The 21,639-nt window shown below is 48.3% G+C and overlaps 1 protein-coding gene across 2 annotated transcripts in view; it reads left to right on the top strand.

The window, feature by feature from the left end:
- The first annotated feature begins 500 nt into the window (after positions 1 to 500).
- The window catches only part of YPEL2 (yippee like 2), an 87,308-nt gene continuing 66,169 nt past the window's right edge, over positions 501 to 21,639 (top strand). The window contains exon 1 of one of the 2 annotated variants that reach the window (XM_043482681.1): positions 501 to 683. The gene's annotated coding sequence lies outside the window, so the exon portion shown is untranslated. The remainder of the gene's footprint in view (positions 684 to 21,639) is intronic. The other variant, XM_043482696.1, reaches the window with a different exon arrangement.

Genomic DNA, 21,639 nt, shown 5'->3' with positions numbered 1-21,639 from the left:
TCAACTGCCCTGGGTCCCGAGAGCCTCTCCAGGTAACTTAGACTGAGTTAAGGGCGGCTAAGGCGTGAGGAGTGAGTTACTGTCTTAGCTCCTCTAAGCAGAAGCATCACTAGAAAGCGCGCCCCCCCGCTCCCACCCCGGGTTCTAGAAATCCCAGCCTTGACCTGGAGACAAACTCCAAACCCAAATAAACGGTCTTCGCCCGGGCGCCGAGAGCCTCTCCATCGTCATCACCCTTCCTCCCCGTCCCTCGGGCCAGCCGACCCCCGCCTCGCCAGGCCCGGCGGGCTCAGCCTCCCCAGGGCTAGATCCCGGCGCCCGCCTCACGCCCCGCACCCAAGCCCGGCGGGGCCCGAAGGGGTGGTGGGGGGTGGGGGGCGGAGGTCGGGGAAGCAGGGGGCGGAGTTCCGTCCTTCGCTGATTGGCTCGCGGCGGATGGGCTGCGGCCGGGCGCAGCCAACCCGCGGCGTGTTGCTATGTGCTGCGCCGAGGGGATAGGCGCGGGGGCGCGTCCGTCACCCGGCAGCCCCCGGCCCGGCCGGGAGGGATGCGGAGCGGCGGCGGCGGCGGCTGTGGCTTTAAGAGCGCGCCCGGGCCCGGGATCCGGCCGGGCGGTCCTTCGCTGCTGCGCATCCCCGCGGAGCCGAGCGCGGCGCGGGCCGGACGGGACTGCGGGCTGCCGGGTGAGTGAGACGCGAGCGCGGCGCGCGTGGGCGTGGGGCGTGCTGTCAGCGCGGGGCGCCCGCTTGGGGCGCGGGACGCCTGTCCCCGTCCCCCCGCCACCCCGCCCCGGGGCCCCGGCGGCCCGGCTCTCTCGGAGCGCGCGCGGCACCCTCCGGCCGGCGCGGCCGAGGTGGGGTCCGGCGCGGGGGTCGCCCCGGGGCGGGGTGGGGGGGCCGCGGGCACAGGGGGCGGGGAGCGAGCCGCCGGGGCCACGTGATCGGTTTGTTTACAAACACTGCCGGGGCCCGGCTGCGGCCCGCTGCGGGCGCCGAGGGGGCGCGGGTCCCCGGGTCGGGGCCGGGGACCCGGGCGACTAGCCGGGCTGGTCTGGGGCGCGCGGGGCGGGGGCGGGGGGTGTGAACCTGGAGACCCGATGGCCGCGCCTTTCTCAGCTTAGTTCCCGCGGGTTGGGACTTCGTGGGTGGGGGCCCGTGGTGGGAGTTTAAGGCGTTTTCTGTCCCCGATGTCGCTGGGTCTGCGCTGGAGACACTGGGTCCGGGGGCGCCGCCCTCGGTGCCCCACCGGTTCCCCCGCCTTTTGGGGGACTGGCCGCCCTCAAGACTCCGAGGAGCACTTGGCCGGCCCCGGGCAGAGGTAACCGCAGCAGAGTTCCTCCTGCCTGGCCGCTTCCCGGCGCCTCCCCAGGGCCCTTGCCAAAGAGGTGGGCGCGAGTTCACTCCTGCCCGACGGAATCAGGGGGCCTCTCCAGCGAGTATCTCTCGGGAAGTGGGTTTGGGGGGCAGCCCCGACCCCTCACTGCTTCAGGTGCACCCTCCCTGGCCGCTGACCTCCTCTGGGTATCTTTACCGCAAGTGGTGACTTTTCTCTCGTTGGCGAGGGTGGGGGGGAGGGGAACCACCTGTTCTTTTGGACCCGGCCCAGGAGCCTGCCACCTCTGACTTCACTCTCGGCTTACAAGAGCTTATAAAGCCTAGGGAGTGAGCGCCCTCGGTTTTTCTGTGTGATGTAGCTGACCTGCCCGCGGTCCCGCGGCTTTGAATGGCACGGGGAAACCGCTCCTGGGCTTCGCTGGGGTTTTTTTGTTGTTGTTTGGTTTTTGAGCTCAGGCCTCCTCGTCGGTTGCTCTCCTCGAGTCTTCAGGCTGTTTTCAGTAAGTCCTTGCTTCTGATGAGTCTAAAAGCTGAAAAGACAGCTAGCTACTCTTTTTTTTTTTTTTTTTTCTTTTTGGCCACATCCTGCTGGCAGGCGGGATCTTAGTTCCCCCATCAGGGATGGAACCCACGCCCCTTGCAATGGCAGCTGGAGCCTTAACCCCTGGACCACCAGAGAAGTCCCAGCTATTCCTTCTCCCTCCTAGCTCTTCCTCCCATGTTCCTCTCTTCTGGTCGGGCCAGATGGGGCTGCCTGTCCTTGCATTGGGCAAGAAGGGACGCTGTCTGATTCCTTGTGTTCCACTTGCTCCCAGAACATTGGCCATGCAAGGAACCGAGGGGATTGAAAAGCTAAGTGACTTGCCCAAGGCAACCGATGTCACTGGTTCTGGGGTGAGACGTGACTTCACATGCCTGATGCTGTCCAGTGCTGTCCTGATTCTGAGAGCTCAGGGCCTGCTGGTCAGTGGGCCTGGATTCACCCTTCCCTGACTTTCCTTTGACCTAGTCACTGCCCCAGGACTGCACTGATGGGTTGAACCTGAGTTCTCTTATTCCTTAGACTGAGACTGAGCCTCCCCCGCCTGGCTACCTACCCACCCATAAGGGAATATTTCAATTCTTCTAATGTATGATAATGAGTGTGCAAGTTCTTTACCAAGGAACAGGTCCAGCCTGGGAAGAGTTGTACAAACTTCCCTTTGGCACTTTCCATATCCTCAGCTCCTTGAGAAGGGTCTGGGGCAGGAAGGAGCCTTGGGCTGACCCCCCTGTTCAGTTTGACATTGCCTCATCAGTTTAGGATTTGATAACAGCCTTTGTGTCTTGATAACTTGTGCTTGAACTAAAATCCAGAAGCTCGGAATTAGGGGTGAAAAATGGTAAATAAACACCATGCATAGGAATAGCATAAAATATTCCATAAAAATATTCCTTCATCCCTCTAGGAGAGTGGTTTTTAAACTGAACCACAGTGATGAATACATTTTACATCACTGCACAGAGGTCCACAACCGCTTAAGTTCCCAGAAACAATAATTGCCCTGACTACCTGCAGTGTGTTCTATTTATAATTTTTTCCTACTTAATTAAAAAAAAAATCAACTGCTGGTCATGACTCATGGCCCAGAGTTTGCAGAAACATTGCTGAAGTTCTCAGACTTAAATGTGCATAAAGACGACCTGGGTAGTGTTTAAACACTGTAGTTTGTAAGTCCACTCCGGAGATGTTTATTGTCAGTGAGGGACGTTTTTAATAAGTGGGCCATGAGGTTGTGAGACAGATGGTTGATAAGAAACGCTGAACTAGTGGGAATTGGGGGCGATGAACAATGATATGCAAAGCCTTGGTCAGATTATATGACCCACACTGTATACAGACCTAGGACCGCTGATCTGTCGCAGGCCCAGGCTTTGAAACGTCTAAGGGTATAGTGTTTGCTTTCAGCTGCCTTGAAGCATTGGCCCTAAGAGATAGGCATGGGCCCTGTTATTCCCCGCAGCACCCTGCTCCAGTCCATATGAGGGCTGCTTTTCACTATTCTGTACATTCACTATTCTGGATGTTTCTAGGTGTGTGGGGTTGGGGTCATGAGTAGTGCTGTTGAATCTGCTGCATTATTCCCAGATGTAGGTGAATTTTCAGGGTTTTAATGATTTTAATGGTTTTGAGTTGAGGATAACAGTCATTGTGCCTGGGACATTAAGAGTCTGGCCAGCAGGAAAGGTTGATTTTGTTTAGTATCTGGGTATTTCAGGCTGTGTAACCTGGAGGAAGGGCATACTGGTGATTTTATTTTTCTTGGGAGTGGGGAGGGGAGCCAGGGGTTTGTCTGTTAACAAGAAGTGACAACAAGTTTCCATGCCCCCTTGCCGACCTCAGCCCAGCTTCTTTCCTGGGTGGTGGCTCGGCTCCTGTGTGCAGTTGGATCTTGATTAGTCACCCGTTTTCTGATGCTGTTACCTGTCTCTCTTACCTGTTCCCTGGTAGCTCAGGTAAAGAATCTGCCTGCAATGCAGGAGACTGGGGTTGGATCCTGGAGAAGGAAATGGCAAACCACTCCAGTATCCTTGCCTAGAAAATCCCATGGACAGAGGAGCCTGGTGGGCTGCAGTCCATGGGATTGCAAAGACTCGGACACGACTGAGCGACTAACACTTTCACTTCGCTTTACCCATCTCTACTTTCAAGCAGAAACACACTCCTGCTTCTTCCACATGTTGGATGTTTCCCTCTTATTCTTGTGTCCAAACACGTTGGTAAAAGAAGTTTCTTCGAATTAATCAAAGCTGCAGTTTAGCTTCAGAAAAGATTCAAATTCAAATTCATCCTTCTGTGGTGCTTCCTGCCAAGGGTATGCCTTATTTGGGAAGGCTAACAGTGGGATTGTTGAAATTAACTTTAATAATATTCAGTCTGGTCTAGCAGCTCACATGGAGAGTGTTGAGTTTTGAGCCTCTGGAATAGAAAACAACAAAAGGATGGCCAAGGATACGACATCCTAGGATGGGAAGAGCAGGTGGGATTCAGATAGAGGTCTGGATCAGTTTTCTTTGTAAATTATCTTGGCATTTCCCTAGAGTCTGTCAACCAAACCACCAGTTGCTCTGACAATTGCATTCCCTTCATGATGAGGGGGTATAAAGCTCTGGAAAAGGAACTGTCTTTTTTACTTTTAGCATCTAGTGATGGAAAGCAGGTTTCCCTGGCAGCTCAGTGGTAAAGAATTTGCCTGCAATGCAGGAGATGCCGGTTCAATCCCTGGGTCAGGAACATCCCCTGGGGAAGGAAATGGCAACCCACTCCAGTATTCTTGCCTGGAGAATGCCATGGACAGAGGAGTCTGGCAGGCTACAGTCCATGGGGTTGCAGAAGACTTAGGGACTAAACAACAACAAACAATGGAAAACCAGGGCCTACAGGCTAAAGGGATTCCCTTAAGAGTTTTGAGTTTGGTGATACTACATCTCTCTGAACTTCCCTTGGAGCTCTGACCACAGCCCTGGAGATTTTACACTAGGGTTATGCCCCTCCCATTGCCCTTCAGAAGGAGTCCACCTCCTTTCCCTGTAGCCCTGTCTCCATCTTCTCCCACCTCATTCCCTGCCGGCCTTCACTTGGTCTGTTCTACTTCAGGCTGGCTTCAGTCTACTGCAGTGGCCTTCCAGAAGTTTCTAAAACATGTAAGGTTTGTTTTTGTCATGGGGCCTTTCTGCTGGTGCCTGGTCTCCAAATTTTTGCATGATTGGGTTCCCTCACTTGCTTCTCAGAGAGCCCCTCCCTGACCTGTTATCTAGAACAGTCCTCCCTCCCTGCCCCTCAGCCTCTCGTAATCCCCTTAATTTTTTTTTTTTCTCCAAAGCACTTTAATACCATCTGGAAATGTATTTGTCTACTTGATGGCTGGATTGGAAGCTCCTCTGTCTTGCTCACTGCTGACAGTGCCTGGCAGGGAGTAGCACAGGGTAAAAATCTAATTGTTGCTGGAATGAATGAATGAGTGACTGACCAAGAGAGCCAAAGTTTAGAGTCTTTTAAGAGTAGGAACTATGAACAAAGCTAGTGGAGGTGATGGAATTCCAGTTGAGCTATTTCAGATCCTAAAAGATGATGCTGTGAAAGTGCTGCACTCAATATGCCAGCAAATTTGGAAAACTCAGCAGTGACCACAGAACTGGAAAAGGTCAGTTTTCATTCCAGTCTCAAAGAAAGGCAATGCCAAAGAATGCTCAAACTACCACACAGTTGCACTCATCTCACATGCTAGCAAAGTAATGCTCAAAATTTTCCAAGCCAGGCCTCAACAGTATGTGAACCTTGAACTTTCAGATAGATGTTCAAGCTGGATTTAGAAAAGGCAGAAGAACCAGAGATCAAATTGCCAACATCCGCTGGATCATCGAAAAAGCAAGGGAGTTCTAGAAAAACATCTACTTCTGCCTTATTGACTACGCCAAAGCCTTTGACTATGTGAATCACAATAAACTGTGGAAAATTCTTCAAGAGATGGGAATACTAGACCACCTGACCTGCCTCCTGAGAAAGCTGTATGCAGGTCAGGAAGCAACAGTTAGTACTGGACATGGAACAACAGACTGGTTCCAAATCAGGAAAGGAGTACATCAAGGCTGTATGTTGACACCCTGCTTATTTAACTTCTATTCAGAGTACATCATGAGAAATGCTGGGCTATGAAGCACAAGCAGGAATCAAGATTGTCGGGAGAAATATCAATAACCTCAGATATGCAGATGACACCACCCTTATGGCAGAAAGTGAAGAAGAACTAAAGAGCCTCTTGATGAAAGTGAAACAGGAAAAGTGAAAAAGTTGGCTTAAAACTCAACATTCAGAAAACTAAGATCATGGCCTCTGGTCCCATCACTTCACTGCAAATAAATGGGGAAACAATGGAAACAGTGACAGACTTTATTTTTTGGGTGTTCCAAAATCACTGCAGATGGTGACTGCAGCCATGAAATTAAAAGATGCTTACTTCTTGGAAGGAAGGTTATGACCAACCTTGACAGCATATTAAAAAGCAGAGATATTACATTGCCAAAAAAAGTCCATCTAGTCAAAGCTATGGTTTTTCCAGTAGTCATGTATGGATGTGATGATTGGACCATAAAGAAAGCTGAGCACCGCAGAATTGATGCTTTTGAACTGTGGTGTTGGAGAAGACTCTTGAGAGTCCCTTGGACTGCAAGGAGATCCAACCAGTCCATCCTAAAGGAGATCAGTCCTGGGTGTTCATTGGAAGGACTGATGCTGAAGCTGAAGCTCTAATGCTTTGGCCACCTAATGGGAAGAACTGACAAATTGGAAAAGACCCTGATGCTGGGGAAGATGGAGGGCAGGAGGAGAAGGGGATGACAGAGGCTGAGATGGTTGGGTGGCATCACTACTCAATGGACGTGGGTTTGAGTGAGTTTTCCGGGAGTGTAGTTGCTTTACAATGTTGTGTTAATTTCTCTCGTGCAGCACAGTGAATCAGGTATGTGTAGATAACACATCCCTCCCCTCCTTTTTGGATTTCCTTCCCATTTAGGTCATCACAGGGCACTGAGCAGAGTTCCCTGTGCTGTGTAGTAGGTTTTCATTCACTGTCTATTTTATAATATTTTGTTTTCAAGAGAAGAGGAGGAAAAGAAGTTTTCTATTCCTTTTCCTGAGATTTTCTGTTCCTGTGGAATTACTTCTGAGATTTCTGCCTCTCACAAATTTTTCATCCTTTTTGTCTTTTTATAGGTTGCCAAAGTCTCTAAAATCTCCACGGTTATTTTTTTTGTTTTTATAATAACTCTTGCCTGCTCTACTGGCCTCACTAGGCTTCATTGTTCTGACAAACATAGTAATCATGTTTCATTAATGCTAGGCACTATAAGTAGGGCTAAGAATCTTGACTTTGGAACTAGAAAGCTCTGTGACCTTGGACATTTTCTCTGAGTCTCTGCTCCTTATTTGTTAGATGAGACTAATAATAGTTACTATCACACAAGGTTGGTGGGAGGATTAAATGAGAGAATGTACAGGAACCCAGGTCCCGGGCCTGGTACATGAGCTCTTGGTATTAGCTATTAATAGCAAGAGTAATGTTAATAGTTAGATTCTCTCTGTCTCTCTCACTGGCAGGAATTTCTATTGATTTGGGAGTGCAGTAAGACAGGGAAAACTACCAAATTTTACATTAATGTAAGTAAATGAAGACCAAAAAGGTCACTTAGATTTATCAGAACTGGAATGGAATGTAGAAGTCATCTAATTGGAAATTGCTACCCAACTCTTAATAAACATCCATGTGGAAGAAGTAATATTTATAGAAGTGTTTGGAAGAACAAGTTGTCTACCTGGTCTTAGTTTTATCCTTGATTTAAGTTGGGCCAGTGAAAGCTGCATGCTTGGGCCATGTTAGCTCAGCCCCGCCCGAATTACTTTCACTGAGATGAACTTGGGTGTCCTGCCCTTTGCTTTATGGAGTGATGCTCTCCAAAATAGCTTTCTGTAACTTGCTACTATATTTCTTGTAAGAGTTTACATTGTTGAAGACTTAAGCTACAGCTTCATTTAATATCTCTGCTAATTGGAGAAATTTCCTTTCAGAATCCAGTGCCAGGAAAAGCTTTGCCTCTCCCAAGGAACTGGAATGATTTTCCTTTGTGGACAATTGGGTGTAACTGATCATATTTCTCTTTTTGCTTTGGCTGCCAGGAAGCAGAGAAACAAATTTGTGGCTTGACTTTAATAACTGTCGGGCCCTGTATCCCAATTTTTTCCAGTGGTAACTTTATCCTTTTATTTTCCCTGCTTTTGAGCTAATGGTTTATAACTCTGTATTATTTAGATATTTGCTGGATTGGGCATTCAAATCCATTTTAGGTGTTACATTTTAGAGACATAAATGTTGAGGCTCAAACAGGCAGTAAGAACTTGCTTATTAATGCACAGAACTAAGTAGGGCACAGCATAGACTGTAAACTGTATCTTTTATTTCTCAGATCCAGGGCTCTTACAACTCCTGTGCATTTTGGAGGAGTACCAACTCCTGACTTAAACTCTGAAGAACTCATAATGTCTCAGTGCTAGGCCAGGCCTCCCTTCTCTCTTGGAATGGACTAAGCATCTGCTAGTGAGGTGTGCTCTGCCACCTGAAGCCCTGTTTCCTGGCCGGGTCACTGACCTCTCTGGTCTCCTGTGTTCCAGTGCAGTCAGGCCTCCCCGTGGTCTTGGGAATGCAGTCTGTCCAGACTTAGTGGGTTTTAGCTGAAATAAGAGTCACTGCTCAGGATGAAATTAGCCTCTAGTGTCTGGAGTTCCCTTGGCTGTTTCTTGCCACGAGAGGAAGGCTTGCTATCCAGATGGCAGATGGGTGCTGGATGCTGTTTACTCGCTAAGTCGTGTCTGACTCTTTGCCACCCCATGGGCTGTCGCCCGCCAGGCTCCTCTGTTTTCGTGGGATTTCCCAGGCCAGAATACTGGAGTGGGTGGCCATTTCCTTCTCCAGGGGATCTTCCCAACCCGGGGATAGAACTCGTGTCTCCTGCTTGGCAGGTAGTTTCTTTACCATTGAGCCCCCGGGGAAGCCACATGCATGCCACTGAGGCTCAGAGTCCCCTGGGTGTGAGCAGTGGTTGAGATCAGTTGGGCAGAAGAAAGTGGCTTTATTTTAGCTAATGTGAATTTTGTTATAGGAAATATTGACCTACCTAATGATTTGGTTTGTTTTCCCGTGGTGTTCTGGGTGGGAGTACCTGGGGCAGAACATATCCTGCCTGAGTCAGGAAAATTTCGATTCCTTTTTTGAGATAGAGAAGAGGAACCTCTGGCCTGGGGCTGAAATTCAACCTTGATTTTATTTCCCTGGGTAATCATCATTCAACAGACGATAAGACCTTTGGGAGAAAAAGATAAGTTATAATATGGCCCCTAAGAGCATATCCTCAAATAGGAGTGATTAAGGCATCTATGTCAATAACCAGAGTACAAGGTAGAGTCTAAAGTCCTTAGAGCGACACAGAAAGAAGGGTAGGCGTTTTGGAGATAGGGCTGGGAAGTGACATGCAGAAAGAAACACGCGGGGGGACACAGTGTGTGCACAACCACGGGGGTATGAACGTGAGCGGAAATGTACGAGGAGCGCCAGGAGGCGTGTATGATGCGAGGAGAAATTGCTTAGGCTGCCACTGCTGCCGAGTAGCTCCACAGAAGTGGACTGTGACTTACATTCACAGTAGAACTCTGGACGATGAAGACCCATGCACAACAGCCTGGCTGACATAGATCATTGTTGTTGAGTTGCTCAGTCGTGTCTGACTCTTTGCAACCCCATGGACTGCCGCACTCCAGGCTTCCCTATCCTTCACAATCTCCCTGAGTTTGCTCAAATTCCTGTGCATTGAGTCAGGATGCCATCCAACCATCTCTTGCCCTCAATCTTTCCCAGCATCAGGGTCTTTTCCAGCGACTCAGCTCTTCGCATCAGGTAGCCAAAGGATTGGAGCTTCAGCTTCAGCATCAGTTCTTCCATTGAATTTGATCTCCTTGCTGTCCAAGGGACTCTCAAGAGTGTTCTCTAGTACCACACTTTGAAAGCAATTCTTCAGCACTCAGCCTTCTTCGTGGTCCAGCTCTCAACATCCATACGTGACTACTGGAAAAATCATACATAGGTAATAGGCATCCTCAAAAGTGAGACTGTCCCTGGGGATTCTCTACCTTGATTGTCTTGAGAATTCCTGGCCCAGCTAAAGGCCTATAGAATCAGAATTTTTGGAATAGGGAATCTAATAAGAGTAAGCAAATAATACCCCTGCATATCCCCATTTCCCAGATTTTTCTAGGCAGCCCACCCCACTCATGTCCGAGGTCTGGAAATCACTAAGGCAGTTGCTCTCCCAGGCAGAAACCAGCTACTAAACCTCCTTAACCTCTGGCCTCCTTTGCCTTAGTTTCTATGTCTGCCTCTTCCTTTTCTTTTGTTTGTAAGTCCCTGTGTGTCATCCATTGTATTTGTGTTCCCTTAATCGTTTTCTTTGACCACTTTCGTCTTTGTTGGGGTGTCCCTACCTAAACTGACCCACCTCCAAAGGGACCGTAAGGTAGAAAGGATTCGCTTTCAGTATTTGCTGTGCTAAGGGTATAAACATGTGTGTTATGTAAATATATATTAATAGGGCTTTGGGTTAGTTTTGCTTACATGATTCTTAATTTGTTTTCTTCAGGATTTGAGGGGGGAAAGTGACTGCAGCCTGAAAGCTAAATACCCCGTTAGCGTGAAGAGATGACAAGAACTGAAAACGAGCATTCTCTTGTGCCTACTCTGCTGTCCCACCTTCTGGTTCCGGTTATTCCCTCCCCTCATTTGTTTTCTCAGGTTGCTGCAATTAAAAGTTGACTCACTGGGCCAACCCTGGGAGTCTGAAGATGTTTTGAGAGAACTTGACATCTTCGTTTTGCATTGTCATTAATTGACTTGGTCTCTCTCTCTGGGAGGTATTGTCTTAGAGGGCTCAGGACCAAGGATGCACCTCTTCAGATCACTTTCTGCCATGTCTTGGTTGAAGGATCCCCTGGTGGGGTTGGGGGGTGGTTCCCAGATTCAAATCTCAGTTCTGGTACTTTTCTATTTAAGCCACTGGTGGCTCAGACAGAAAAGAATTTGCCTGCAGTGCAGGAGACCTGGGTTCGATCCCTGGTTTAGGGAAGATCCCCTGGAGAAGGAAATGGCAGCCCACTGCAGTATTCTTGCCTGGAGAATCCAATGGGCAGAGGAGCCTGGAGTCCTGTGGTCGCTGGGGTCAGAAAGAGTCAGACACTCGGCGGCAAACAGTTTGACTTCACTTTTTGGTACTTTCTAGCAGAGTGACCTTGGGCAAATTGCTTAACTTCTTTTGGGCTTTTTCATCATCTCTCAAATAGGAGTAATCATAATAATACCTGCCTCTCTGGGTTGTTGTGAGGATTGAGATAATATGTATCGAGTGCTTCACCCCTCATGGGCCCACAGTAAGAAATTAATACATTGTGGAGCTCTGGAGGCTTTCTGACAGTTGCTGAAAGGCCTCAGTGACTCTTCCTACGTCCATCCTTCGCTCATTTCCTACCTTCCTTCTCTGAGCTCTTAGTGCCAGTGGGGCTTGGGGCTAGCTATGACAGATGATCAACTGGATGTGGTTCCTGGACGTGATCATGAACGACACAGCATCTAGTGGGAAGATTAACCCATAAACTACTAGCTTTGTGGAGGCCTCTGACAGTATGTGACAAGGCAGCACCGGCAACATGCTTGGCTTCACCTAGGAGTGCCAGGCTGAAAAGGAGATGCGGCTGTCATTCTTATGAAAATCTGCCATTCCCATAACAGGAAGAAGCCAGAAATTTGCTCTAGAATCAATCTGTCTCCCCCACCCTGTTCCTTTTCCATTCCTTCAATAAATGGCCACACTGGGTGACACTTTAATTCTTAGAACAAAATGCATCCATCTCTGGGGTGGTGACGGCCGAGACTTTGGACATACAGGCAGCCTTTTGAAAGTGCCTCTGCCCGTTTTTTTTCCTCCTGAGTTTTAAGTCCAGTTTCCAAATTCCAATCGTGGAAAGGCAGGGAGCCCAGCCACAGATGTCAGAGCCGAATTTTGGATTTATTTGAATTGGGAGATTAAAGTGAGAAAGCCAAAGGCATGCTGACAGGGGAACAATAGAATGGTATTGGCAGATTTGGGATGGATGGCTTGTAGCTAATTGGGGCCCCAGCTGCGCCCTAGGGGAGCAGCAGTTAAAGAGAAAGCAAGGTCACACAGTGCCCATGTTCCAAAAGACAGTCATTTATTCAGTAAATAATATTGGATCTTTGAGTGTGTGAGACACAGACGACAATCAAATAATCATCTCAATAACAACGGTGACAAGTGCTATCACATGGAGTTGGGGGTCTGTCTTACTGGGGCTTGGAGGAGTCTAAGGTGAGGGTTCCCTTGAGAAGTAACCTGATGACTGGCCACATCTCATACTCTGCTTTCCAAGACGTTTTCTTTATGGATCTTCTAAATGGCTGCTTTACATAGCAGTTCATAGTGTAGCCTTGTCTGGGACAGAGGAATGGGCTGGATCCCTATCTGGGGCCCAGATCATGGGAAGAATGCATTCATTTTGTTTTAACCAGGATTATCATCTCTGAGCATGGCCAAGCAGAAAATGAAGGACTCACACTGAAGGTGACAGTCCCTGGGGACCGGCAAGTAGGTAGATCTGGTTTCTTTGAAACGTGGAGCAGAGGCAAGGTCAAGGGACCCTTTCCTCCTCGGCCTGAACCAAGTCTGACACTGCATTTTCTCTGACTCAGTCTTACCTAGAACAGCAGCTCAGACTGCCTTGGGGCTTTAGTGGGGACCCTCCTGGAAGAGAAGGTTCCTGGGTGGGAAGTCTGGGGGTTTCTTTAGGGGTCTAGAAGCCACTGCTGGCCTGGAGAGGGTGCCTTGGGAAGTTGCCCTAGGTGGGCAGTGGTGGGAGGGGCCAGGGGAGGCTGAATGGGAAGTATTTCTGCCAGCAGCTGGGTAAAACCATCAGAGGTTTTTATGATGGGGCCTATCAGAGATAGGGCTCCGCAGTCCTGAGTTTCAACCTGCCAGCCCAAGTGAGTTTACATCAGAAGAGTCTGTGGAACATTACTGGTGTGTGAGTCCCGTGTAATACCCGGAATTCAGTATTTTAAATGTACTGGATAAGGGCAAAGTAAGGAGACTATAAAAAAAATACCAGCTTTAGAGGCCAGCACAGAGCCAATGATGGTCATTCAGTTTACTCAGTTAATTAACATTTATCAAGAATCTCCAGTGTGCTGGATACCCGGAGTCCTTGGGAACCAAGGAGGGTGGGTGGATAGAGACTGGACCTCTGACTGCAGGAAGTTTCCAGGCTGAGAGTGGAAAAGTACCATTCCAGAGAACTGTTTTTTTTGCATGCTGGATGAAGGGGGCCTCTAGCTCTGCTTAGGCTCTCTTTTTCTTTTGGCCTGTGAGATATGTGAGATCCTAAGCTCCACAACCAGGGATCGATCCTGCATCCCCTGCATCGGCAGCACTGGGCTGCCAGGGAAGTCCTTCCTCAGGGTCTTATTGGAGCTGGGTATTAAGGGGTGAGGAGGTATTTCCTGGGCAGAGAAGATAGGTTAAGGCTTTGCAGGAGGCTGAAATAACTTGAGAAAGGGTAATGAAGGAGCTCGGTCAGATGGGGAGACAGGTTTGCCGCAGTGTGGGAAGCTGACGAGAAGATAGAGAGAATTGGGCCCAGGCTTCAGTGCCACGTCACGGGGGGCTGAACCTTGCCTTGCAGGCTGCTAGGAAACCACTGGAGGTTGAAACATGCGAGAGCTGTGATCAGATTGTGCTGTATAAATAGAATTCTAGAAGGGGCTGGGTTGGAGAGGTAAGCGCTGAGTCAGGGGGACCAGTTTAGGAAGTTCAGAATGAGAGAGAGGACCTGGCTCCCAAAGCTGCCAGCTGTGACTGAGGATGACGGTGGGAGGGTGGGTTGTCAAGGCAGTAGCTGTGTAGGGGACAGGCTGGGGTGTGTGTGTGTGTGTGTGTGTGTGTGTGTGACATAGAAGGGAGAGAGAATAAAGGGAGTTTCCTGCCTGGGCAGCTGGGCCTCCAGGAGGAGGGAACAGAAGAGGAGGAAAGGGGATGGGAGCCAGGGGGAGGGGGAGAGATGGTGCTGGCTTTGGGAATTCTAAGTGCTTTCCTAGGAGCCAGAAAGGGGTCCCCCTGTAGAGAGGAATCCATGGACTTCCCTGGTGGTCCAGTGGCTAAGACTCCACGCTTCCCATGCAGGGGGCCTGGGTTCGATCCCTGGTTAGGGAACTAGATCCCATAACTAAGACCCAGTGCAGCCAAATAAAAAATAAATATTAAAGAAAGAAAGAAAGGAATCCAGAGAGGTATTTAGAAGACTTGAGTGTGGATGAGAATGCTGGAGATGTAGGGGGTGGGGGGGAGGGCAAGCAGGCATCTGGTGGAAGCTCCTCCAAGGAGGAGGAGGATGGAAGAGCTGCCTGGGAGACTGAGGCTCCATCAGAGACCGAGGAACCCAGAGAGGCAAGAGGAGGCCCATAAGGGAGAGTTTCAGGGGAAAAAACAGCCCAGGGAGAGAGCTGAATGCAGCACCCGGGCCAAATAAGTGCTAGCATTCAAAAGTATTAGTGTTTGGACTTGGCATGTTGGAGGCTGCCCATATTTTTGTTACTCAAAAGCCTGGTTGTGATAAATGATATTCGTGGAGCGCTGCCAGAAGGCTGTGCAGCTCTCCCGTTCCTCTGGAGAGCCGATATCGCTGGATCCAGCCAGACCATCCGAAAGCCACGTTCTTGGGCCGCCCTCATTTGACCCCATGTAGAATCCCAGTTACTGAATCGTCAGTATTCCTCGCGCTGTCCATTTTCGCGGAGGGGCCTCTGAGAAAGTCTTGTAAGAGAATCCCGTGGCGGGAAGGGCTGACGCACTGGGGCTCCGTCCGCTGGCTTGCTCACTGTCTCCTGCAACCACCCAGAGGAGAAATGTCTCTCAGAGAATCTGTGTCCTGAGCAGCCAAGATACTTTCATTTCACAGGAAATACAAAACGTCTAACGGCTGGTATTTTCTTTTCCTGCCTTGGTTCTTGGGGAGCTCAAAGCCAAATTTGCAGTTGAAATTCAGAAAATCTTTAGTAATTTAATAGCATGCATTTGTGTCCTAACTCTCTTTTTGTTCTTTAATTCTTCCTACCCTAATTTCTTAATCTATTTTAATAGTGTTGTATGATTTGTGCTTTTGTAAAGCCCCCTTAAATCCTTTTTGGATCTTGGTGTTGTATAAGAAAAAGAAGGAAGCCATCAGTGAACTTAAGCCAAATGTGCTTGGTAATGAATCTTCAGACAGGTTGTATTTGGTTAGAATTGTAGAAACAACCCAAAGTAATATCTGATCTCTTCCTAGCCAGCTAGCAACAGCTATTTGTATGTAATGACTAGTAAATTACTTGCAAGTTTCAGAATATTCAAGAGGAAGTGCCTCTTCTCTATGCAGATGTTCTAACAGATGTAAACCTCACATGGGGGCCTCCCAGGCAGAGTGCTGAACTAAGGGCCATGTGGAAATATATTGTTTTGCTAACAGATGTTGCAAAGCACTGTCCAGCCAGTGGACTCTGCGAGGCTGGGATGTTTCTGTGACCTCGCAAAACAGAAGGTTGGTGGGTGGGCACTTTACTCTGGGGCAGGGTTCAGCTGGCAGAGACATCACATGAAATCAGGTTTTTAAGAGCTGAAGGAATCCTAGAGATCATGTTGGATTATCATCTGAAAGATAATCCCCCTGAAATTAAGACTAGACCCTGTATCCAACATAGAGATGAATGATTGGTTTTGTTTATGAAAGAGTGGTTTCCTGAATATCCAAATGGTTTTTTTTTTTTTTTCCATTAACTAGATGGATTTAAAGTACCACCTGAGTTCAGAGGTATAAAGTGGTTAACCATGAAGTGATAGCATTGTTTTTCCCACGTGCCTTGCACATCAGCTTGTGGCAGTTTTAATACAGAGTTTCAATAAGGTTTTCAGTAGCGGCCCCCTCCTGGGATTAGTAGAGTCAATGCAGACTGCAGAGGTACCTTCCATTGCACGAAGTGATGGAGTGGTCTGTTGTTCACAGTGACACTGCAGTAATGTCAGATCCCCAGCTAAGCCACCAGAACCTGCTTAAACCACAGTATACCTTTAAGTGGATTAATTTAGGCCTAACCCTCTAACCACCATGAGTCAACCTGGCAGACAGGAGCACCGCTTATTCAGGTCTTGTGAACAGGAAGGGTTCCCGTGTTTTCTTCTCTCTTGCTGGTGAGGATGATCGCAGCTAATCAAGGTTATGGAGTACCAGCCACATGCCAGGTGCTCTGCTGAATGCTTCACTTGCATTATGTCATCTGATGCTTTTGTCTCCTCCACGAGGTAGGCACTGCTAGTCTCTTTCAGGCAGCTTGCCCAGTGGCGATGCAGCTAGTGAGAAGAACCAAGACAGAATCCAAGTCCCTCTCTAATCCTGTCCTCCTCACCAGGGGAAGATACCACCACCCACTTCTCTTAAGTGGCACCCTAGGGAAACTGGGTCTCCCCACTTCCTGAGCAGGATCGAGGATTCTGGTGAGATCAGGAGAAAGGGGAAGAGAGAGGAGTATCTCCTGGGATAGAGGTTTTCCACAGCCATTCTGTCTCTTCGTTTTTTTCTGTCTCTAGTCCCAGAATGGCTCACCTATCCCCTTTCCACTGCAGCCTATTTCTTGCCTCCAGTTGGGTCTTCTCTCTTTCCTCCTGGAACAAGCTCCTACCCTCCTGTTCATGCTCCTACCCTCCTGTTCTTAAAGCCAGCATGAAATCCTTCTTAGGATTCCTGAGAGTTCCTGCGGTAAGTGCGTGTGTGCTCAGCTGTGTCCGACTCTTTGCGATCCCATGGGCTGTAGCCCACTAGGCTCCTCTGTCCATGGGATTCTCCAGGCAAGAATACTGGAGTGGGTTGCCACTTCCTCCTTTAGGGCCTACAATAAGTACAAGATGGAAAAGCTGGAAAATGGTTAGGCTGTAACCTCAACAGATATATATATATATATATATGTATTTATATATAGATAGACAGCTTCTGTTGGTGGCTCAGTTGGTAAATAGTCTGCCAGCAATGCAAGAAACCTGGGTCCAGTCCCTGGGTTGGGAAGATCCCCTGGAGAAGGAGCGACTGAGCGACTTCACTTGCTTTCTTTCCTTCTTTACTATATGCCAGGTGCCTGTGTAAGTACTTTATAGGTTTTAGCTTAGTTAATTCTCACAAGAGCCTTATGAGGTCATTATCAGTGTTCCTAGATTTTGATGATGAGAGCAAGGTCCAGAGAGTTAAGTTGTTCCAGGTCACACAGCTAATAAGTTATTGAACTGAGGTTTGAAATCCTCGGAGTCTGTTTCCAGAAACCCTTTTTAAAAATATTGTTGTAATTAATTACATACTGCACGATATGATATTAATTTTCAGGTGTACAACATGATGATTCAATATTTTTATACATTATGAAATGACGACCACAGTAAGACCTGTCACCATACAAAGTTATTACCGTATTGTTGACTGAATTCCCTGTGTGTACATTTCATCCTCATGACTCATTTATTTTATCGCTGGAAGTTTGTATCTCACCTGTCTTATTTGTCCCCCCACACCTCTCCTCTCTGGCAGCCACCAGTTTGTTCTCTGTATCTGTGACTCTGTTTCTGTTTTATTATGTTGGTTCGTTTGCTTTGTTTTTAGATATATAAGTAAAATCATATGGTATTTGTTTTTCTCTGTCTGACTTATTTTACCTTGCACAGTACCCTCCACATGCAACCATGTAGCTGCAAATGGCAAGATTTCATTCATTTCTATGACTGAGTAATATTCCATTGTGTGTGTATATGAATAAATATATATATATAGTATATATACCACATCTTTATTCATCCATCAATGAACACATGTTGCTTCAATATCTTGGCTATTGTAAATGGTGTTGCAGTGGACATAGGGGTATGTACATCTTTTTGAATTAAATGTTTTAGGTTTTTTTTTCAGTTAAATATTCAGAATCCATCTGTTCACCCACTGCCTCGTGTTGCCTTTCTGAAGGACATGAGAGTGATGAGGTTAAATACATACATGCTTTTTAAATACATGACACTGGCTGAATGCAGAAGGTGGGCTTAAGGGGGAAGGAGACTCAGCCCTGCTAGGGCTGTGTGCATCAGAGATGCTATGTTCCTGGCAGTGCTTTAGGCCCTTTGCGAGCATGGCCATGAGGGAAGTGACCCCTTAGGGGAAGGAACATTGCTGCAGATCCTCCAGTGCACTCACCACCTTGAGAAGAGAATTCTAGGTTTAGAGAAATGTCATCCCAGTGATCGCAAAGGTACCATCTACCTTGCTTGAAAACAAGCTAGACAATCCTAATGAAGCAGCAGGAAAACCATGTCTGTCTCTGAACTCTCTGGCCTCCTTTTCCTTTTTCTTCTTTTTTTTTTTTTGAAGCAGCAGCATCTTTTTTTTTTTAAATTCATCGACCACTAAAAATAGCAATTGCTACAATTTTGGTGTTTTGTGTGCCAGTACTGTGCGTGTACTTATATCCTCTCATTTGATCCTCCTCACCCTGAGTATGTCGGTTTTATTAGAATTGGGGGAGCGGGGGGTAAGAGGAGTTGAATAACTTGCCAAAGTCACTCAGCTACAGTGGAGCAGAACCAGTCTCTCTTTTTAGTTTACCATTTTCATGATTTTATTTTTATTTTATTAAATTTATTTTTTTTTTGGCCAGCCCATGGGATCTTAGTTCCCCGACCAGGGATCGAACCCACACCCACTTCATTGGAAGCGTGGCGTCTTAACCACTGGACCACCAGGGCAGTCCCCTACCACCGGTTTCTGACTCCAGAGCCCACTTCTTTTCCAGGCAGTCTTTGCCCGCCCTCCTCCAGAACAACACCCCACAACAGCACGGAGGCACACCTCGGGGTGGTCCTGGCCTGTGGCTTGGGCGGGGGGGTCACTTCCCTCGGCGAGTTGCGCCCTCCCCGTTTCTGGGGCTCTGTGAGATCGGATGCAGCTTTGCTCGCTGTCACTTATCCAGTGCCTTCATGACTTATCTGAGGGCTCGGTACCTCCCTGCCCTCCATCCTAGGGACACGCAGAAGGTTCTGTTTTGAGTTCCACCTGGGCAGTCGTGGCTTCTGGTGGAAAAGCCCAGTCCATGAGGTGGGATGTCTAGGTTCGCTGTGTGCTCCCTTTGAGTTTGGCTCTCAGCGTGGCATATCTGAGGTCTTTGTTTTTAATCATAATAGTTCACATCTTTTCTTTCCACGCCAACCAGCAGGGGCCAGCTGGAGGTGGTAGCAAATCTCCCTTTAATTTCCACTGTGATGGATTATTATTTCGCTTAAAATGGTGTTTAATTTGTACACGTGCCCTGAGGCTTTTAAATATCGAGCTCATTTGATTATTGTTGGAAATCAATTTAAACTCCACAATGTGTTCAGCAAGGTGGACTCAGGAAGCCCCATGGAGCCTGTGGCCCCATTAGCAGGTACCGCAGTCCAGAGATTAAAATGCGGTGAGTTCTGCAGCCCTGTAGCCTTAACTTCTTCCTTAGAAAAACAAAAACAAAAAGCTATTTCATCTTCCTTCCTAACAACTGACTTCTTTTTACTTCCTTTTTAAAAACTGACTGCTTTTTAAAGAAGCAGCTTTTAATATTTGACCTTAAGAGGGGAGGAGACAGTAATTGGTGATTAGTTTTCAGTCTCCAGCTCTTCACTTTTTCTCTGACTCAGCCCATTCTTTCTTCTCAGGCTCAAGGACCCCTCTCTTGATCCTCCTTCACCTTGCTTTCCACTTTCCCCCTCTTATTCCTTCTCGTCTGCCCCACAGCAGTTGAACAAGATTCATATTTCAGCAAGCCACTTTTTCTTTCTTTCTGTCTTGGGGAAGGAGTCACCTTTTGTGGGTTCCTGTCAATTCCTAGGAATGAGTGGAGACTTTGCAAGGAGAGCAAAGTAGAGCAAAGTCCAAGGCTGTTCCGGGCTTTTCTAGCACCAGGCAGCCTGCGATGTTGCTTGCATGGTCCATTTTTCTCTTCTTAAGTTCTGAGCTGGATGAATGTGCTCGTGTGTGACACATGCATGTTTAATGCAGATTATGAATGCCGATTTCTCCAAAGGTTTGTGTAAGTTTTGAGATTCACATTTGAAGCTGAGCATAACCAGAAATCCCTGCCTGTGAACTTTTTTGGGGGCTTTCCTACAGAAGAGAAGTGAAAAAAGAAATAATTCTACTCTGGGGAAATGCATAATTTAGCAGCCGTCTGCGTGTGTAAGAAAACAGACTCTGGGGCTGCTCTGTAAACCCAGACTGGCAGCCAGGACTCACTGTTTCCTCGCCTTCCCGCAAGTTTGGATAAAAGGCGGACAGGCCAGAAGCAGTGCTCCTCCTGCTCTCCTCCAGGCAGCAGGGGCCCTGGCCTTCAGGAGAGCCTGGCCCGGGGCAAGCCTCCCACCCACTTCCCCTGCCCTGTCTTTCCTGTTCCTGCCCCCTGACCTTTCACCACTTCCTTTCCTGGAAATGCTGCCATTCCTGAGAATAGCACAGGAGTATTGCAGAGTTCTAGGATCTTTCAGGAAACCCCAAGCAGGGTCCTTGGCTCTTTCTACCACCTGCAACACTTCAATACCCAACAGCCTTGGTCTACCGTGGGCTTTGGTTTGGACCACTCACCTTAGCGTTTGCAGAGTAAGCTTAGGATGAGATGCGGGGGCTCTGATCCAAGGGGTCGTGTTGTCTCCTGTTGTGTCTCCTATCTCCTGCTATGGCCAGGCCTCAGGCTGAGGCAAAGCTGAGCAGGTGAATTCTGACCCCCATCCCTGCACGTGTGCTGAGTCGCTTCAGTCGTGTCTGACTCTTTGCGACCCCATGGACTACAGCCTGCCAGGCTCCTCGGTCCATGGGGTTCTCCAGGCAAGAATACTGGAGTGGGTTGCTGGGCCCTCCTCCAGGGGATCTTCCTGATGCTGGAATCGAACCTTCATCTCTTACATCTCCTATGTTGACAGGCAGGTTTTCTTTTCTTTCTTTTTTTTTTTTTTTACCACTGATGCCACCTGGGAAGCCCCTCTTAACCCTTCCCATATTCTTCAAGTATTTCTATGATGCTCAGTTTAATCTGATTACTCTTTTTAAAAAAAAAAAAAAAAAATTTATTTGGCTGTGCCGGGTCTTAGCACATGGGTTCTTTTTAGTTGTGGCATGTAGGATCTAGTTCCCTGACCAGGGATTGAACCCAGGTGCCCTGCATTGGGAGCGTGAAGTCTCAGCCACTGGCCCGCCAGGGAGGTCCCCGATTTCTCCTCTTTAAAATTAGCGGTAGAGAATCTAGCAGCCAAGACACTGTGCCTGGGCCCCTCTAGGTCTGAAGCCCTATAGCAGTTGGACATTTCAGGTGACCAGTTGGTCACTCTGGATGTGGTGCTTCCTTGGCTCAGCTCTCAAGGGACATGCGGGGTGAGAGATGATGACCACTGCTGTCCTTGAGCCTAGTGCTGGCCAGGGGTGTTAGCCACTCAGGAAGCTATAGAGTGCCCCAGGGGCACAGTGGCCTTCAGTGGCGCAGCAGTGGGAAGGATGCCAGGGAGGAGGGCGGCTTTCGTGCTGAAGATTTGGTTCCAGTGGAGGTCTAGAGGGAAAAGACTGTGATTGGCGGGCTTTGTC

The sequence above is a fragment of the Cervus canadensis genome, chromosome 1, assembly GCF_019320065.1.
Source record: "Cervus canadensis isolate Bull #8, Minnesota chromosome 1, ASM1932006v1, whole genome shotgun sequence".
NCBI classification, from domain to species: Eukaryota; Metazoa; Chordata; class Mammalia; order Artiodactyla; family Cervidae; genus Cervus; species Cervus canadensis.
This window is presented reverse-complemented; position numbering and strand designations above follow the sequence as displayed.